Source organism: Camelina sativa, chromosome 4, assembly GCF_000633955.1.
Source record: "Camelina sativa cultivar DH55 chromosome 4, Cs, whole genome shotgun sequence".
Classification (NCBI taxonomy): Eukaryota; Viridiplantae; Streptophyta; class Magnoliopsida; order Brassicales; family Brassicaceae; genus Camelina; species Camelina sativa.
The window spans coordinates 7,848,854-7,865,085 of record NC_025688.1 but is presented as its reverse complement, the minus strand read 5'-3'; the positions used below and the strand labels follow the sequence as shown (position 1 = coordinate 7,865,085).

At 38.2% G+C, this 16,232-nt stretch overlaps 1 pseudogene; it reads left to right on the top strand.

Annotated features, from left to right (window-relative positions):
- LOC104783663 lies at window positions 14,588–15,435 on the top strand (annotated as a pseudogene).

The window sequence follows — 16,232 nt, the reverse complement described above, 5'->3', positions numbered from 1 at the left end:
TTCTACGCAGATGGTATGGGATCTGTTCACTATCGTATTACCTCTCTCCTGTTGCATCTTGAAACCGAGTCCTTCAATGAAGCGCAGCCAAACCTTACATGACAAACAACAACAATCCACCCGCAAGCCACCACCTCGGCTGGAGTGAGAGAAAACAAGTCCAATGCAAGTGCATTAAACCAGCACCGTAGATCCATAAGAATAAATCTCCCGCCTCTCACTTCCCACCAAGCCAACGAACCCACCAGTGAAACAAAACGACACACGCAGTCGCGAAACCCAGATTTGCCAGATTTAGCCCCGAAGTTGACGCCGTCCTCAAGCCTCTCCATCGATTCTTCACCATCGACCACCACTACACGAGACTCCGCTTCAGACGTCGAGAAGCTCACCGGAAACAATCATCTATAGAAACCCAACTGAAGTCGAAGGACGGCTAAACTGATTCAAAGCCGACGCCGGAAGGAACAGAGTAACCAGAAAAGAAGAAAAGAGAGCCCTCTTCAGCGCAGGAAGAACAAACCGGAGAGGCAAAAGGCTCAGATCTAGGTTTGGTTTGTAAAGAGAAGGGAGAGAAAAATCTTTAGAGAGAGAAGTGAATAACTTTGCAACAAAAATTTACGTATTCCTTCTAATCTATTTCCATATTTCTTTTCCAAAATAATGGATGTTGTTGAAGCTTGATCTCAAAAAGGCTTACGAGAGGATCATATGGGATTTTTTGGAGGACACCCTTTTAGCAGCTGGCTTTTCAGACATCTGGGTACATTGGATATTACAGTGTGTCTCGGGGCCATCTATGAGCTTGTTATGGAAGGGGGAGAAGACAGACTCGTTTAAACCACAACGAGGACTACGACAAAGGGATCCCTTATCCCCATATTTATTTCCTTGTGCATAGAGAGGTTGTGTCACATGATCGATCTATCTGTGGTGGATAAGAAGTGGAAACCAATAAGTCCGTCTCGAGGAGGACCGCAGTTGTCTCACATTTGCTTCGCTGATGACCTTATCCTGTTTGCGGAAGCATCAATGGCACAAATAAGAGTGATTCGGGGTGTGCTAGAGCAGTTTTGTATAGCGTCTGGGCAAAAAGTCAGTCTTGATAAGTCGAAATTTTTTTTCTCCAGCAATATCTCTAGCGACTTGGAGAAGTTGATAAGTGATGAGAGTGGGATAAAGTCCACTAGAGATTTGGGGAAGTATCTAGGGATGCCTATTCTTCACAAGCATATGAATAAAGAGACTTTTGGAAGCATTTTGGGGAGAGTTTCCTCTCGATTATCTGGTGGAAAAGTCAATTTCTTAGCTTCGCGGGTCGACTGACTTTGACAAAAGAGGTGTTATCGTATATACCAGTGCACTCCATGTCTACCATAATCCTGCCACAATGTACACTAACTGCTTTGGATAAGGTTTCTCGATCATTTCTGTTGGGTAGCACACCAGAGAAACGGAAACAACATTTAGTGGCCTGGGAAAAGGTCTGTAAGCCAAAAGGTGAAGGAGGGTTGGGAATTCAAGCTGCTAAGGATATGAATAAGGCGCTTATAGCAAAGGTGGGGTGGTGATTAATAAATGACACGGATAAACTCTGGGCAAGAGTGGTTAGGATCAAGTATAAGGTTGGTCATATTCATAACATAATGTGGACTAGAGTCAAGAGTAACTGGTCTTCAACATGGAGGAGTGTGGGGAATGGGTTACGTGAGGTGATTGGTCCTGGTCACAGCTGGATCATTGGTGATGGCAGAACTTGAAACAACCAGACCCGTTTTTTTTTTAAATAATAATAATATATAATTAAATATCCCATACTACCTAATTAAACCAACCAAACCACAATACCTCATTAAACCAGCAACAACAATTATACACAGCGGAAACATACCAGCAAAACAAAACCATCATATCATCATTAAAATAACATTTCTAACCATTCTATCCAACAACCTAGCATAGCTCTAACCAAGGTTCCAATAACATAATCATACATCACCAATATATATCACACAAACGAGACCCTAGATCATCCTCCTCCTCATCGCCATGATTCCACGCAACATACCTGCACACCACAAACAACAATTGAGATGCGTAAGTATTATCACAAATACTTAGTGAGGCAATCCTCCCATCTACTGGGCTATACACACAAGCAATTGAGATTCCAATGTTTAACAAACAACAAACAACACAACAAACCAGGAAAAACCGCAACACACAAGTTGGTGTCGACCGACACCAAAGTGGTGTCGACCGACGCCCACTTGCTGTCGATCGACACCGACTTCGCAGACGCGCTCTGCTCAAAGCCGATCGTCGAATCTCCATTCCAATCCCTCTCCAATCCATCCAGAACTCACCCAAAAGTCACAGGAACCATTAGAGACCCTAAAGCAATCACAACCAACAAGAAAAACACCAAAACAACACCAAACAAGCAAAACATAAGAGATCTCAGGCTTAGATCAGCCATGGTCATGCACTCACCTCTTCTGCAGGAAAATTTGATTGAGAAACGGTAGAAACAACACCACTAGAAGCTTCTCTTTCGTTCCCAGCAACCACACCCCCTTCAACAACAACAGATCTCATCAAAAACCACCAAGAATAAGCCAAAATCTCTCAAGAACACTCACAAACGTTTTCTCTCCTTTTTCTCTCTTTTCTCACTAAACGGCGAAGAGAAACACAAAAACCCTCGACTCCTCTTTAAATACGTCGGTTTGGGAACCAATCAAACCAAACCAACCCAAAACATCAATTAAAACTCAATCTGGTCGGACCAGAAAAGCTGGTGTCGATCGACATACACCTTGGTGTCGATCGACACCCATCCCCAAATATCACTATTTGGTTCGCGGATGTTACAATTCTCCCCCACCAACAAGGATTTGTCCTCGAATCCCGCAACATCGTCCATACGTCAAGGACCTCCGTGCCACCGTCAACACGGCCCGCACGTCCCCCGACTGGACTAAACACCATCAGCCAATGTTTCCCGTGCGACTGTCGCAACAGCCCGCACACCTCCGACTGAACCCCGAGGTCTCCCTCTAGCAAATATACTCACATCCAAGACGCTATTTGCTCACAACTCAGTGCTTTACCCGTCCGTGGTCGCAACCAATGAATCATGCCGGCTCGCTATCATGCCAACCGCCTTAAGCTATGGTATCGAGGAAGTCAGTCACACACACTCCCCCCGCTCTCGGGTCGCAATCCTCGAGACATACCGGCTCACTGCCGAGCCGCGGCTCACAGTTACGGTATCCACGGAGTCTCAAATATCCCGCTCTTGGGTCATCACCCTAAAGCACGCTCTCGGATCATCATCTGAAGCAACATACCACTCCCACTCTCTGGCCACAAAGTCAATCGAGCTATCGGTATCACACGAGTTGGGCCCTCACGGCCTTGAGCAAACAAGTCTGATGCCATCGAGTATATCCCGACTAGATCTATCTCAACACTTTCCATAAAAATTTCCCTTTTTAGAAACTTTCTAACTCTGGAAACTTCCTTTTTGTGGAAACTTTCCAAAAATAGAAACCCTAGCTATTTCTCCTTTTCCCATGACAACAACAGTCAAATATAAAGAAAAATACTCATCTTATTAATCTCAAAATGTCATAAACGTTACAACCTCAACGAAAATACATAAGAAAAAATAAGGTACAACAATCCAGGCCATCAACCCGCATCCCGAGCACCACCTCATCTTGGTACTTAATCGCACAACCAACCACCCCTAAGCGACCAAGTATCAAGATAGATGGACTAGAATACTTCGTACCCGCTCCAGCCATGGACTACTGCATGGACCTCAAGTCTTCCTCTAGCCCAGCTGCAACCTCAACCAGCTCCGCTCTCGTAGCATAACTCATCACTCTGCACCGAGTCCTCAGATCATCCCGCAGAGCCAACAAGAACCTCCGCACTTGAGCCGAATCTGCCTCCAAAGCCCGACCTGTATACCCCACAAGCCGACTGAACTCTGCATCCAGCTCCCGCACTGTACGGTCCCCCTGAGTCAACCCCAAGAACCGTGCCTCCATGCAATCAAGAGCCTCTTGTGGAAAATACTTGGAGTTAAACTCCCTCACAAAATCCACCCAAATCATATCCCGCTGCACTCTCCGTGATGTCATCGTCCTCCACCACACGCGTGCATCACCTGACAAGTAGTGCAGTGCCAAATCCACTCTAAACTGGTTGGGACACCAAAGCGACCGGAAAAGATCCTCCATCTACTCTCTCCACTCATCCGCTACACTCGATCCATACCTCCCGAGAAGGACCCCGTTCCCACTCGCTGCAAATGCACCATCATCTGCACATACTGAGCGTCCACTATCTCAGCCCACGGCTGCACACCTGCTTGCAAACCCGCCACAGGCTGCACCACTGGGACCTGCCCACCAACCACTGGCGGCACCACTGGAACCTGCCCACCAACCCCTGGCAGCACTACTGGAACCTGCCCACCAGCCACTAGCGGCACTTCTGCTGGAAGCCGCGCCAAAACCTGAGCTAGGAAGCCCATCAAGACATCCTCCCTGCCTGGAGCACCCTCCGCTCAAACCCTCACACCTGGGGCAACACCGTGACCGACACCGGGCCCATCCGCCCTACCATCACTCAAACCAGCCTGGTCTCCAAACACACTAGGATGATCCTGTGACTCCGCTACCTCCTCATTGGCCATGCTCTGGGTCACACTCTCTCTGGCCTCGGGAACCTGACCCCATACCCGACCACGACCACGACCACGTCCACGACCACGATCATGCCCGCGACCAACAGCATCCCCACCTCTAACCATCTGCACTACCCAGAACAGAAGGCTAAGCTCAAAATTCAAAACCGCACACAAAACACACATCTTACCGTGGAATCTCATTGAAGGCTCGAAGAGGATGATACTAGGACTCCATACCACAACAAATTGACTAACTTTTCCTAATCAATTTCATCACACAACATCATTCATCAAACAACAGGAAAATAATTCCACCAATTAAATTTCCTTAAGCCACTCTAAACCATACATTAACCCATCCTAGAACCGTAAGGGCTCTGATACCAAAATAAAACAACCCGACCCGTTTTTTTTTTAAATAATAATAATATTTAATTAAGTATTTCATACTACCTAATTAAACCAACCAAACCACAATACCTCATTAAACCAGCAACAACCAATATACACAGCGTAAACATACCGGCAAAAAAAAACCATTATATCATCATTAAAATAACATTCCTAACCATTCTATCCAACAACATAGCATAACTCTAACCAAGGTTCCAATAACATAACCATACATAACCAATATATATCACACAAACGAGACCCTAGATCATCCTCCTCCTTATCGCCATGATTCCACGCCACATACCTGCACACCACAAACAACAATTGAGATGCGTAACTATTATCACAAATACTTAGTGAGGCAATCCTCCCATCTACTGGGATATACACATAAGCAACTGAGATTCCAATGTTTAACAAACAACAAACTAGGAAAAACCGCAACACACAAGTTGGTGTCGATCAACACTAGGCCCAGAGTGGTGTCGATCGACACCGACTCTGCAGACGCGCTCTGCTCGAAGCCGATCGTCGAATCTCCATTCCAATCCCTCTCCAATCCATCCAGAACTCACCCAAAAGTCACAAGAACCATTAGAGACCCTAAAGCAATCACAACCAACAAGAAAAACACCAAAACAACACCAAACAATCAAAACAAAAACATAAGAGATCTCAGGCTTAGATCAGCCATGGTCATGCACTCACCTCTTCTGCAGGAAGATTTGATTGAGAAACGGTGGAAAAACCACCACTAGAAGCTTCTCTTTCGTTCCCAGCAACCACACCCCCTTCCACAGCAGCAGATCTCACCAAAAACCACCAAGAACAAGCCAAAATCTCTCAAGAACACTCACAAACTTTTTCTCTCCTTTTTCTCTCTTTTCTCACTAAACGGCAAAGAGAAACACAAAAACCCTCGACTCCTCTTTAAATACGTCGGTTTGGGAACCAACCAAACCAAACCAACCCAAAACGTCAATTAAAACTCAATTTGGTCGAAGCAGAAAAGCTGGTGTCGATCGACATACACCTAGGTGTCGATCGACACCCATCCCCAAATATCACTATTTGGTTCGCGGATGTTATAGAACTATCTGATTCTGGGTTGATAGATGGTTGTTGTCTGATACGCTTTTAGGGAGTAAGTTAGCTACTGTTTTACCTGGGAATGAGTTCATATTGGCAAGAGACTAATGGATTGAGGGAGGAGGCTGGGATATGTCTCGGATTGCTATGTATATTTCTGGAGATAAGAGATTGGAGCTATTGTATGTTGTTTTGGACACTTTTACAGGAGCAAAAGATAGACTGTCATTGGGACTTACACCAGACGGTAAATTCACGGTGCGATCTGCATACTAAATACTAATACAGAATGATGCTCCTAGACTGAATATGTCTGCATTCTTCAGTCGAATATGGAGCGTACATGTACCAGAAAGGGTGTGCACTTTTCTTTGGCTTGTTGGGAATCAGGCATTGATGGTAAATGCGGAAAGACACCATCGACATTTGAGTGACTCAAATATTTGCACGGTTTGTAAGGGTGGATTTGAGACAATTCTCCATATTGTGCGAAATTTCCTGGCTATGTCTGGAGTGTGGTTACGCTTGGTTCCGCTGCAGAAAAAGTCCGTGTTTTTTACTCAGAATTTGTTTGAATGGGTGTATGATAATCTGGGTGAACATGGACCTCAAGAAGTTTTTCCTTGGGCTATTAATTCGCAATGACAGTCTGGTGGGGTTGGAAGTGGAGGTGTGGGAACGTCTTTGGGGAATAGGGGAAATGTCGGGATCGAGTAAAATTCCTCAGCGATCTTGCGCAGGAAGTGGCTATGGCGAATCATTTATCGAAAGCGGGGCAACAACGACCAGTAAGGGTAGAGAGAATGATAGCATGGAAGAGGCCAGAATCGGGTTGGTTGAAAGTGAATATTGATGGTGCCTCTCATGGCAACCCAGGTTTAGCTACCGCGGGAGGAGTGTTGTGGAGTGAGACAGGGGAATGGCAAGGTGGGTTTGCACTGAATATTGGGCGTTGTTCTGCTCCTCTGGACGATCTGTGGGGAGTATAATGTGGTCTCTGTATGGCTTGGGATCAGCAGGTAGCTCAGGTAGATTTAGAGATTGATTTTGAGCTGGTGGTGGGTTTTTTGAAGACAGGAATAAGTGGGTATCATCCGCTGTCTTTCCTGGTACGTTTGTGCCATGACTTCCTCTCAAGAGACTGGATAGTCCGTATTTCTCATGTGTATAGGGAAGCTAACTGTGTGGCAGATAGATTAGCGACCTATACGTTTTCATTGTCTTTAGATTTTCACACTTTTGATTCTGTTCCAAATGTAGTAGAGCCCCTCTTCAGGGCTGATCTTCTTGGCCACGCACGGTCTCGAGACATTCATTTGTAATTTTTTCTATTAATTTTAATAAATCATGGGTGACTTTAGTCGCCCGGTCCCCTACCAGAAAAAAAAACTATTTATTAATTATTTTTTCTAAATTATTTCTCCTCTTCATTGATATAGTTAGGTAAACATTATATATGATTGATGATAGTTATGAAATATTCGGTTATATAAAATTTTCAATTACAATTGATTGGTGAAAATTTTAAACTTTTATTTCAGATACAAAATTTTTTTACAATATAAAAGTCAATTGTGTTAAAATTCAAATTTGATCAAAAGAATCATGATATTAATTGAACGTCAAGGCGAGGCAGATCGAACTGGTGACCTAGCATATCCTAAACCGTTTCTTTCATAAGACAAACAAAACATTCTTATAATCATGAATTAATCTTGTTTTCTCATATTTAATTGATCACCACCATCTATGTATTCATGATTTGTTTTTCACTGTTTTCTTACTCTTCATATTCTTTCTCATCATTTTCATTGTCAAATTTTCATGATAAATGTCATCGTTACTTTTACCGTCTGGTTAGTTGTGATACTCTTCTTCTTCCTCTTCCTCATCAGCTTCCTCACATTCTTCTACTGAATAATCATTTAAAGCCCTTATTTTAGACTACCACACAACTTGTTAACTCATCAAACTCTAAGACCAAAATCATTGCCTCTTGTCTCATAAAATTTTTGCAATCGACGGACCAGATTAGTCACTACATGAACCCAATTATTGATACTTTCACCTATATATTTAGATCCACACATATTGAAACTTTTCAAACCAAAATCTTTAATAGTACGAAATTGCAAATTACTTGTAGAGAATGTAATATGAACACATGTATAGCTAATAAAACATGTGTGCTTGTCATCCATCCTTCCTCTTTAAACCTCAAAAATTAACTCAAACAACATCAAATTAAGATCTTGCGAAGTCATTCCTTCTTCCTTTGACCCAAAAATAATTTTACATAAACTATAATAAATCATCTATAAAGTCATACATAAAAACATGTTTTAAATTTTTGAGAGTTAAATATTAATAATACTTAAACTTCTTGTAGAGTTTAAATACTTATAATATTTTAAACTTTCTATGGAGGTAATTATAATATTTTTAAACACCCTATAAAGATTAAAAATTTATAATATTTGAACTTTTTTAAATTTTTAATAATTATATTATGTTAAACTTTTTTAATTTTTAAATTTGGACGCATGATAAATCAAGTTTTCTTCTCATTCCTAGTTGGAAGCATATTAGTCTTATTAATAATGGTTCTTAGTCATTATCTAAATTTTTCTAGCCGATGTGGGACGTTGTAAATACACTTATTTCTAAATATTTTAATATAGAAATTTAACATAATTTCAAAAATGTTAAATATTGAGTTGTCTAATCGCGATTGGTCGTTTTAAAAAAAATCTTAATATAGAAAATTCTGGAAATTTAAAAAATGTTAATTAGTGACATGTCGAATCCCAATTGGATGTTTTATATTCTAGGTGGACAACCTTTGGAGCCTATAGCTTCTACTTTTATTTAGTATAGATTTTATTAATCATAGCACTTATATGCACCCGAGAACCCTAATCCTAACACACACATGCTTTAGCAAAAAACCCTAATCCCATTGACAGAGAGAGATAGGAAGATATGAATTCGTTTTCAGAGGATCTAATGGCAATTACTCTCTCCAAAATACCAATAAATATTTTCACAGCTTTGAAACTTATTTGCAAGCAATGGAAATCGATCGTGGAGTCTCCATATTTCCGTGACTTGTTTCGGTCTATGGACCAAAATTCAGATTCTTCATCATGGTCGCTCATAGATTGTGGTAATGACAAAGAAGTCATAGCTCACTACAGATTCAACACTTGGGGACTCGAACGGTCTCTAGGCTCTTACATCTCGTCATTCCTAACCAAGAAGTCTAAACTTACAGTACTGATGCTCGTTTAATATTGCTCAGTGAAGTCCCTATCCATGTGAATAACCGATCCTTGTACGTGGCTAATCCAGTTTCACAGTTGTTCTGTTTGATTACTCTGATTCGTGTCCTCTGTTCGATTCCTACACCATTGCAAAAAGTTTACAAGCAACGCAATAAAAAAGTTTATGAAAACAAATTTTTATAACACATAATAAAAAGAAAAATAAATTGAAAATTATAAGCACAATGACATATGAGCATTACATAATTCTGAGATATGAAATAGAAAAAAAAAAAAAACTAAAATTTACTCTAACATAATATTTCTTTTCAAAAAAAAAATTGATATTACATATCCCACTTAGTAAAAAAGAAATTAAAAAAAAATATATAAAATATTATTTCAAATCATCACAGATTTCTAATTTGAAAATCAAATTGAAGTAAATAATGAAAATCTAAAAATACTACAATAAGAAAATTAAAAATATTAAGAAGGAAAATACTGATCGTTCACATCCTTAACTGAAAATGAAATTCGAATAAAAACATAAAAAGAAAAAATTAATACGGATTTATTATTGATAATGAATTAAAAATAAATAATATAATATTGTAAATTAAATCATGACACAGTCGCAAACATTTAAGAAAAATACCCTAAAATAGCACCATTTTCACGACCTTCTTCTTCACCAATCGAATTTGGGATTAACGATAAATAAATCAGATCTGGAGAAGCTATAAAATTGGTAAATCAAGCTCAGATTTGTAAGCAGAGAACTAAGATTTTCGATTTCTCTACGTATGTCTCTGCTCTCGAATCAGAGTCATCAGATCTCCGAGAACTTGTCACGAAGAAAGATAAATAAATTGTGGAGTTGCAATCTCAGCTTGATTCTCTCCAAGCTGAATTATGTGCAGCTTGAGAGTTCTACGAAGACATTTATGATGTCTCTTCAAGATGATGACCAAAATGTTTGGATTTATCTAGGTGTTTTATAACAGGCAGACCCAATTTATCTACGGATTTATTGGCAGGCACAACACAAAACATTTGAGGTATTTTAGTGAAATCTTGTGTCGATCTACTAACATGGATGGTTAATACTGTGTGCTTTTATCAGATTTTCAGGTGATGACACTCCATTAAAAGTTGTCAAGAAAAGAGAGAGACAAGCTAGTGTTCCTGGTAGAGATCAGTTTGCTTATTGCTTTAGAATTTCATTCATAGGTTAATATCATAGAGTTTCTCACAAAAATATTGATTGAATTAAGCTTTTGTCAAAAATTTAGGAAGCATAGTTGAACATTTAGGAAGGGATCCGTAAATATTAAGAAGACCTTCCTAAACGGATTTTATGACATCTCCTTATAATTTTGGACAGGTAGATGGTAATGATGAATGGTCTTACGGGTATTGTGAATAAGAAACTGTGTATTCAGCTGTCCTAGTGGTAAGAATCCAATGTACACATATCGTGAGAAAATTGTTCTTGGGAAGACAGATTGCACACCCTTCATGGTAAATCAGATCTTGCGTGAGCTCAGCTGGGAATGACCAAGACAAACTTATGATTTGGTTTGTTTTTGGTGTGAGGAAACAAATGAAGGGGGGGGGTTATATAGGTGCCCAAGGTCGGTGGTGGAAGCAGCTGGAAGTGGATAGGGATCACGGCATCACGACACATGGGTGGACACTAATCTCCCTCCGAGCGGCGGATAGGGTTGGTTGAGCTTATCCACAACCCTATCTTCTCCTATCGGTTAAGCATCACCTCCGATCAATCCTGACCGTCCATTTCAGCAGCCTGTTTGGCAGCTAACGTACACGGACAGTACAGTACGCTGGTGGACGCGTACGGCCATCGGCGAAAGACTATACCACCATACCAAAATCTGATTTCTCCATTCGTCTTCAATTTTTCTTCGACCAAAAGCTTCTAAATTTTCTAAAAAAGGCTTTGGCTCAACTCCAAAAATTACTTCCCCTTCGTCTTGATCTATTCTACTTCGATAGCCGTCCTTCAGCCATCTCGCGGGAATTTTAAGCCCTGGGGAGGGGTATTACAGTACCTATATTTGATTTTCTCATATGCTTGTCAGTATGTCTTGATATGCTTGTCATTTGTTGTGTGAGTGCAGGTACTTTAATACACTCGACAACAAGAAAATTGAACATTTTGATATTTTACAGTGGTGAACCCACACATGATGAAGAAAACATTCAAATAGATGTTGGTTTCAGACAATTAGGAAGACCTTCATAAAAGTCAAGGTCTTTATGGAATGCCTTCCTAAAAATTCAAGAATGCCTTCCTAAAAGTTATTGAATCCTTCATAAATTTTTTTAAAATGTGTTTTTAAATTTCTTTATATGTTTTTTTGTTATTGTATCACATTCACATATTATTCCATTAATGATGTATAATAATTTGATTTGGTGCACATATTGGTGTTTTACAACAAAGGTAGAAAATAGGAATATCTAGCATGATGTTTTATTTTATTTTTATGAAGGTCTTACTAAAATACGAGATAACCTTCTTAAATATTTTATTGTGCATAAAAATAGGTTTTGTAGTGAAATATAATTGAGTTATCAACAAAAGTTTAAACGTTCTGTAGTAATGATAGATGTTGTTGGTTTTCCAAGTTACAAGAACAGGAGAAGGTATTATACAAGCTATCAAGGAACCATCTATAAATAGTGATTTTATGAAAATATATTTGAATTCATAAAACGAAGAAAAGTTCAACATAAAAACTCAGCATTACTAAAAAAAAATGTAAAACATAGAAAGAAAACTCCATTAGTAAATGGTAATGGTATCATTTCTATGTTACCCTAGTGTTTACCAATATCCAGAATTTTTATGAAAGTCATCCTAAAATCTAAACTTGTTATGAAGGTCATCATGAAGTTCTAAGAATCCTTCCTGAATTTCGTGTAATCCTTCCTGAATTTCACCAGTATCACGACCAAGTCACATCATACATTTTCTTGCTGCAACAGTTGATGATCCTCCTAATGAATCTCCCTGTAAGAGTTAATCTCTTCATGAAAATAGCATTCCATAAGGGCAATAACGACAACAGTGAGCACATCTCTAACCCTCTTCAATATGTGCACTCCTTTCTTATGCGACTTGAATCTCCTCAAAGATGCATCCTCAGCGAAGAGCTGCAACAAATACAACCATGAAACAAAACAAAAAAACAGGAATCTCACCGAAACAATTAAGAAAACAAATGTTACTACTTTAGGTTTGAAAACAAACAATTCATATCAAAGCCCTATCCCTCTTTGCCTCACTACTTTAGGTTTCAGGCTTGGCACACCGAGACTTACAGAAAAATTACACTACCTACTTCAATGACCAATTTGACATACAAAGATCCTTCCAAAACCAAACTTCAAAAAAGAATCACTTCCCAATTCTTAACAATCTGATTAGAATCGATTTCATGATCTCTACCTTAGAACAGAGACAAATGTAAAAGATACTTACAGCTCCACATGGAACCCACGACGGGATTGAGCCAAAGCACCATCCATTTTCTGCAAAAAAAGATCAAAGAGGAGTATAACGATCTCGTCGTAAATCAAAAGAATTGAACACCATATCTGTTAATCAGATTCGATTCAATTCTTAAAAACAAAACCTGGGAAGAAGATTGGAGATGAGATGAAATCAAAGTGTTGTTGAGTAGAAAACGTCATTTCCGATGAGAAGCAAAGATTTCAGCAGTACGAAGACGATTGGGTACCAAAATTAACAAAGACCGATGAAGAAGCTCCTAGTAATAATAAAAGCCTTAAATTTGTAATTTTGCATTTTTTTTTTTCATGTATGAAATCTGGGGGATGAATCATTTAAAGAATATATAAATGTGTGCTAGTTTTGAAACATTTAAAGAAATGGGCTAATTGTGGAAAAAAAAACTTAAAATGGTGTTATTTTTGTCAGTTGCCCAACAATTAAAGAATATATAATATAAAAATATAATACAGTTCCAGTCATGTACATGAGAACTTTAAAACAAATTTTTGTATAATGACTTGTATCCTGATCACGTTAACGACATATATTTATATGTGTAAATATCTTAAATCGGTAACTTGATATATGTGATGATCACAACTAAATTTAAAAACTAAAATATATAATTTACATAATAAAATTGTTAGGTTTCTTTTTCTAAATTTTTTGCACTTGTCAAAATCTTATTGATAGACTTGACACTTATCTCGATTCTGTTAATGACTAACTTTGAAATTAACCTTTATATATGTCTTACTTATTATACAATTACAAAAAAAAAACAGCAGAATTAAATAATTGGAAATTAGTTTAATTTTTTATATATGACTTGTGTATAGATTTCCTTTTAATGATAGATTGAGAAATTTTTGAAAAAAATATATTTAATATTTTAATAAATTTAGAATTAAAACTTGTCCACATCTTATCAATAGATGAAACGTGTCGCGATCTTTTTAATGAGTATCTTTGAAACCAAGTTTTTACATATTACTTATGTATAGATTTAATTTTAATGATAGATTTAGAATTTTTTTAAAAATATATATTTAATATTTTAATAAATTTAGAATTAAAACTTGTCTACATCTTATCAATAGAACTCAAACGTGTCAAGATCTTGTTAAAGAGTAACTTTGAAAACAAGTTTTATATATTACTTATGTATAGATTAACTTTTAATGATAGATTTAAAACTTTTTTAAAAAATTATATTTAATATTTTAATAAATTTAAAATTAAAACTTGTCCACATCAAGAGAATTGAAAACTGTCACAATCTTCTTAATCAGTAACTTTGCTTTATATAATAAGATTTTCTTGATAAAATATTTTTATATATTAAAGAACTAAAATTCAAACCCTATTTTAAAATATCAGAGAAATTTTATTGCTAATAAGAGAAGAAGATAATATTTGAGAAAAATAACAAAAAATCAAAATATATTAAACCAAATTTAAAACTTTTTAACCTTTATTTTTGTGTATGGCACCCGGGAACTAGATACATTCTGGTATAAACCCTAGCGCGCACACACACACGCTTCAACAAAAAACCCTAATCTCATTGACAGAGAGAGATAGGAAGATATGAATTCGTTTCCAGAGGATCTATTGGCAATTATACTCTCGAAATTACCAATAAAGATTTTCACAGCTTTGAAACTTGTTTGCAAGCAATGGAAATCGATGGTGGAGTCTCCATATTTCCGTGACTTGTTTCGGTCTATGGACCAAAACTCAGATTCTTCATCATGGTCGCTCATGCATTATGGTAATGAAAAAGAAGTCATAGCTCAGTACAGATTCAACACTTGGGGACTCGAACGGTCTCTAGGCTCTTACATCTCGTCATTCCTAACCAAGAAGTTTGAGAGTTAGAGAAACAACTACAGTGTCTGGGCTTACAGTACCGATGCTGGTTTGATATTGATCAGTGACGTCCCTATCCATGTGAATAACCGATCCTTGTACGTGGCTAATCCAGTTTCACAGGAATGCGTAAAGATCCCTCCTCATCATAAGGGATATTCGTGTCCTTTGGGAATTGCCACACGAATTGAGAAAGGAGTGTTCTTTTGGATTACAAAGTTGTTTTGTTTGATTTCTCTAATCTGTGGAGCTTGCTGATATATTCATCTGAGACAGGTTTGTGGACTTTCGACACTGTCCATTTGTCTCTGTTTGGTCATAACCAAACGCCCATTAGCTTGCACGGGAGTATTCACTGGATCGCCATCAAGCGTAATGAAGATGATGCTAATACAATATACTTTTGGAGAAAGGAGGACCGAAGTTTGCTATCTTCTAACGTACGCAATGAAAAGTTTGTGATCGAGAGAAAGTTGAAACATAGACACGACCTAACAGGATCATACTTTTCCTCGTTCGTCCTCCCACAATGGCTGCATAAAATTCCCAAGACGGTGAGAGAATAGTTTTTTAATTTTTTTTTTGTAATACTCTTAGTTCCCTTACGCAAGAGGAATGAGGTGTGTAGTATCGTGTTTGGTCTTTAATAAGAGAGAAGAACAGAAAAAAAAAAAATGTTATGGCATTTTGAAGGTTATATAAAGTATTGAATCTTTGTGTCTAACTTATATGCAAGCTCATCAGCAAATCTAAATTTGCATGTTGAGTTACGAAGAATATACAGAGCAATTAACAATACTTTGTGAAACGAGATGCTTCCTTGGCAAACAAGTAAAATATATTAAGAGACTATAGCGAGAAATAAGAAATGTTTGGGATACTAATTGGAATCTGATTTCTGTTTAATTTCGAGTGATACAAACACCATCAAATATTGCAAGACAAATGAAAAGTACGAGGTTAGTTCTTGACTCGGATGCTCCGGCTTGTGTTGGGATTGATACCGCGAGTTTCTCCTGCATATGGACCCATTTGTCTCCTGATACCTCTGACCTGTCCTCTATGTCTAATGACTTTGTTCATGTGCTTTTTATGCAAAATAAAAATTCAAGATCACAAAACATCTGAGTTTGAGGCAAAGAAATAGGTCATAAAGAAACGAATGTTGCAGAAACTGGCAGTCCAAGATTGTTTACCCGGTACTTCGTTCTGGGGGTTTTAAGGTACTTGTTGTGTTTCCGGATTAATCATCTGCTGCTAGGGATCTAGGTTTTGGTGGGGATTTAAAAAAATAAAATGGTAAGGAACGTTAAACTATATATGGTGGAAGTTAAGTTTTTTTTTTGATGACGTGGAGGGCGAT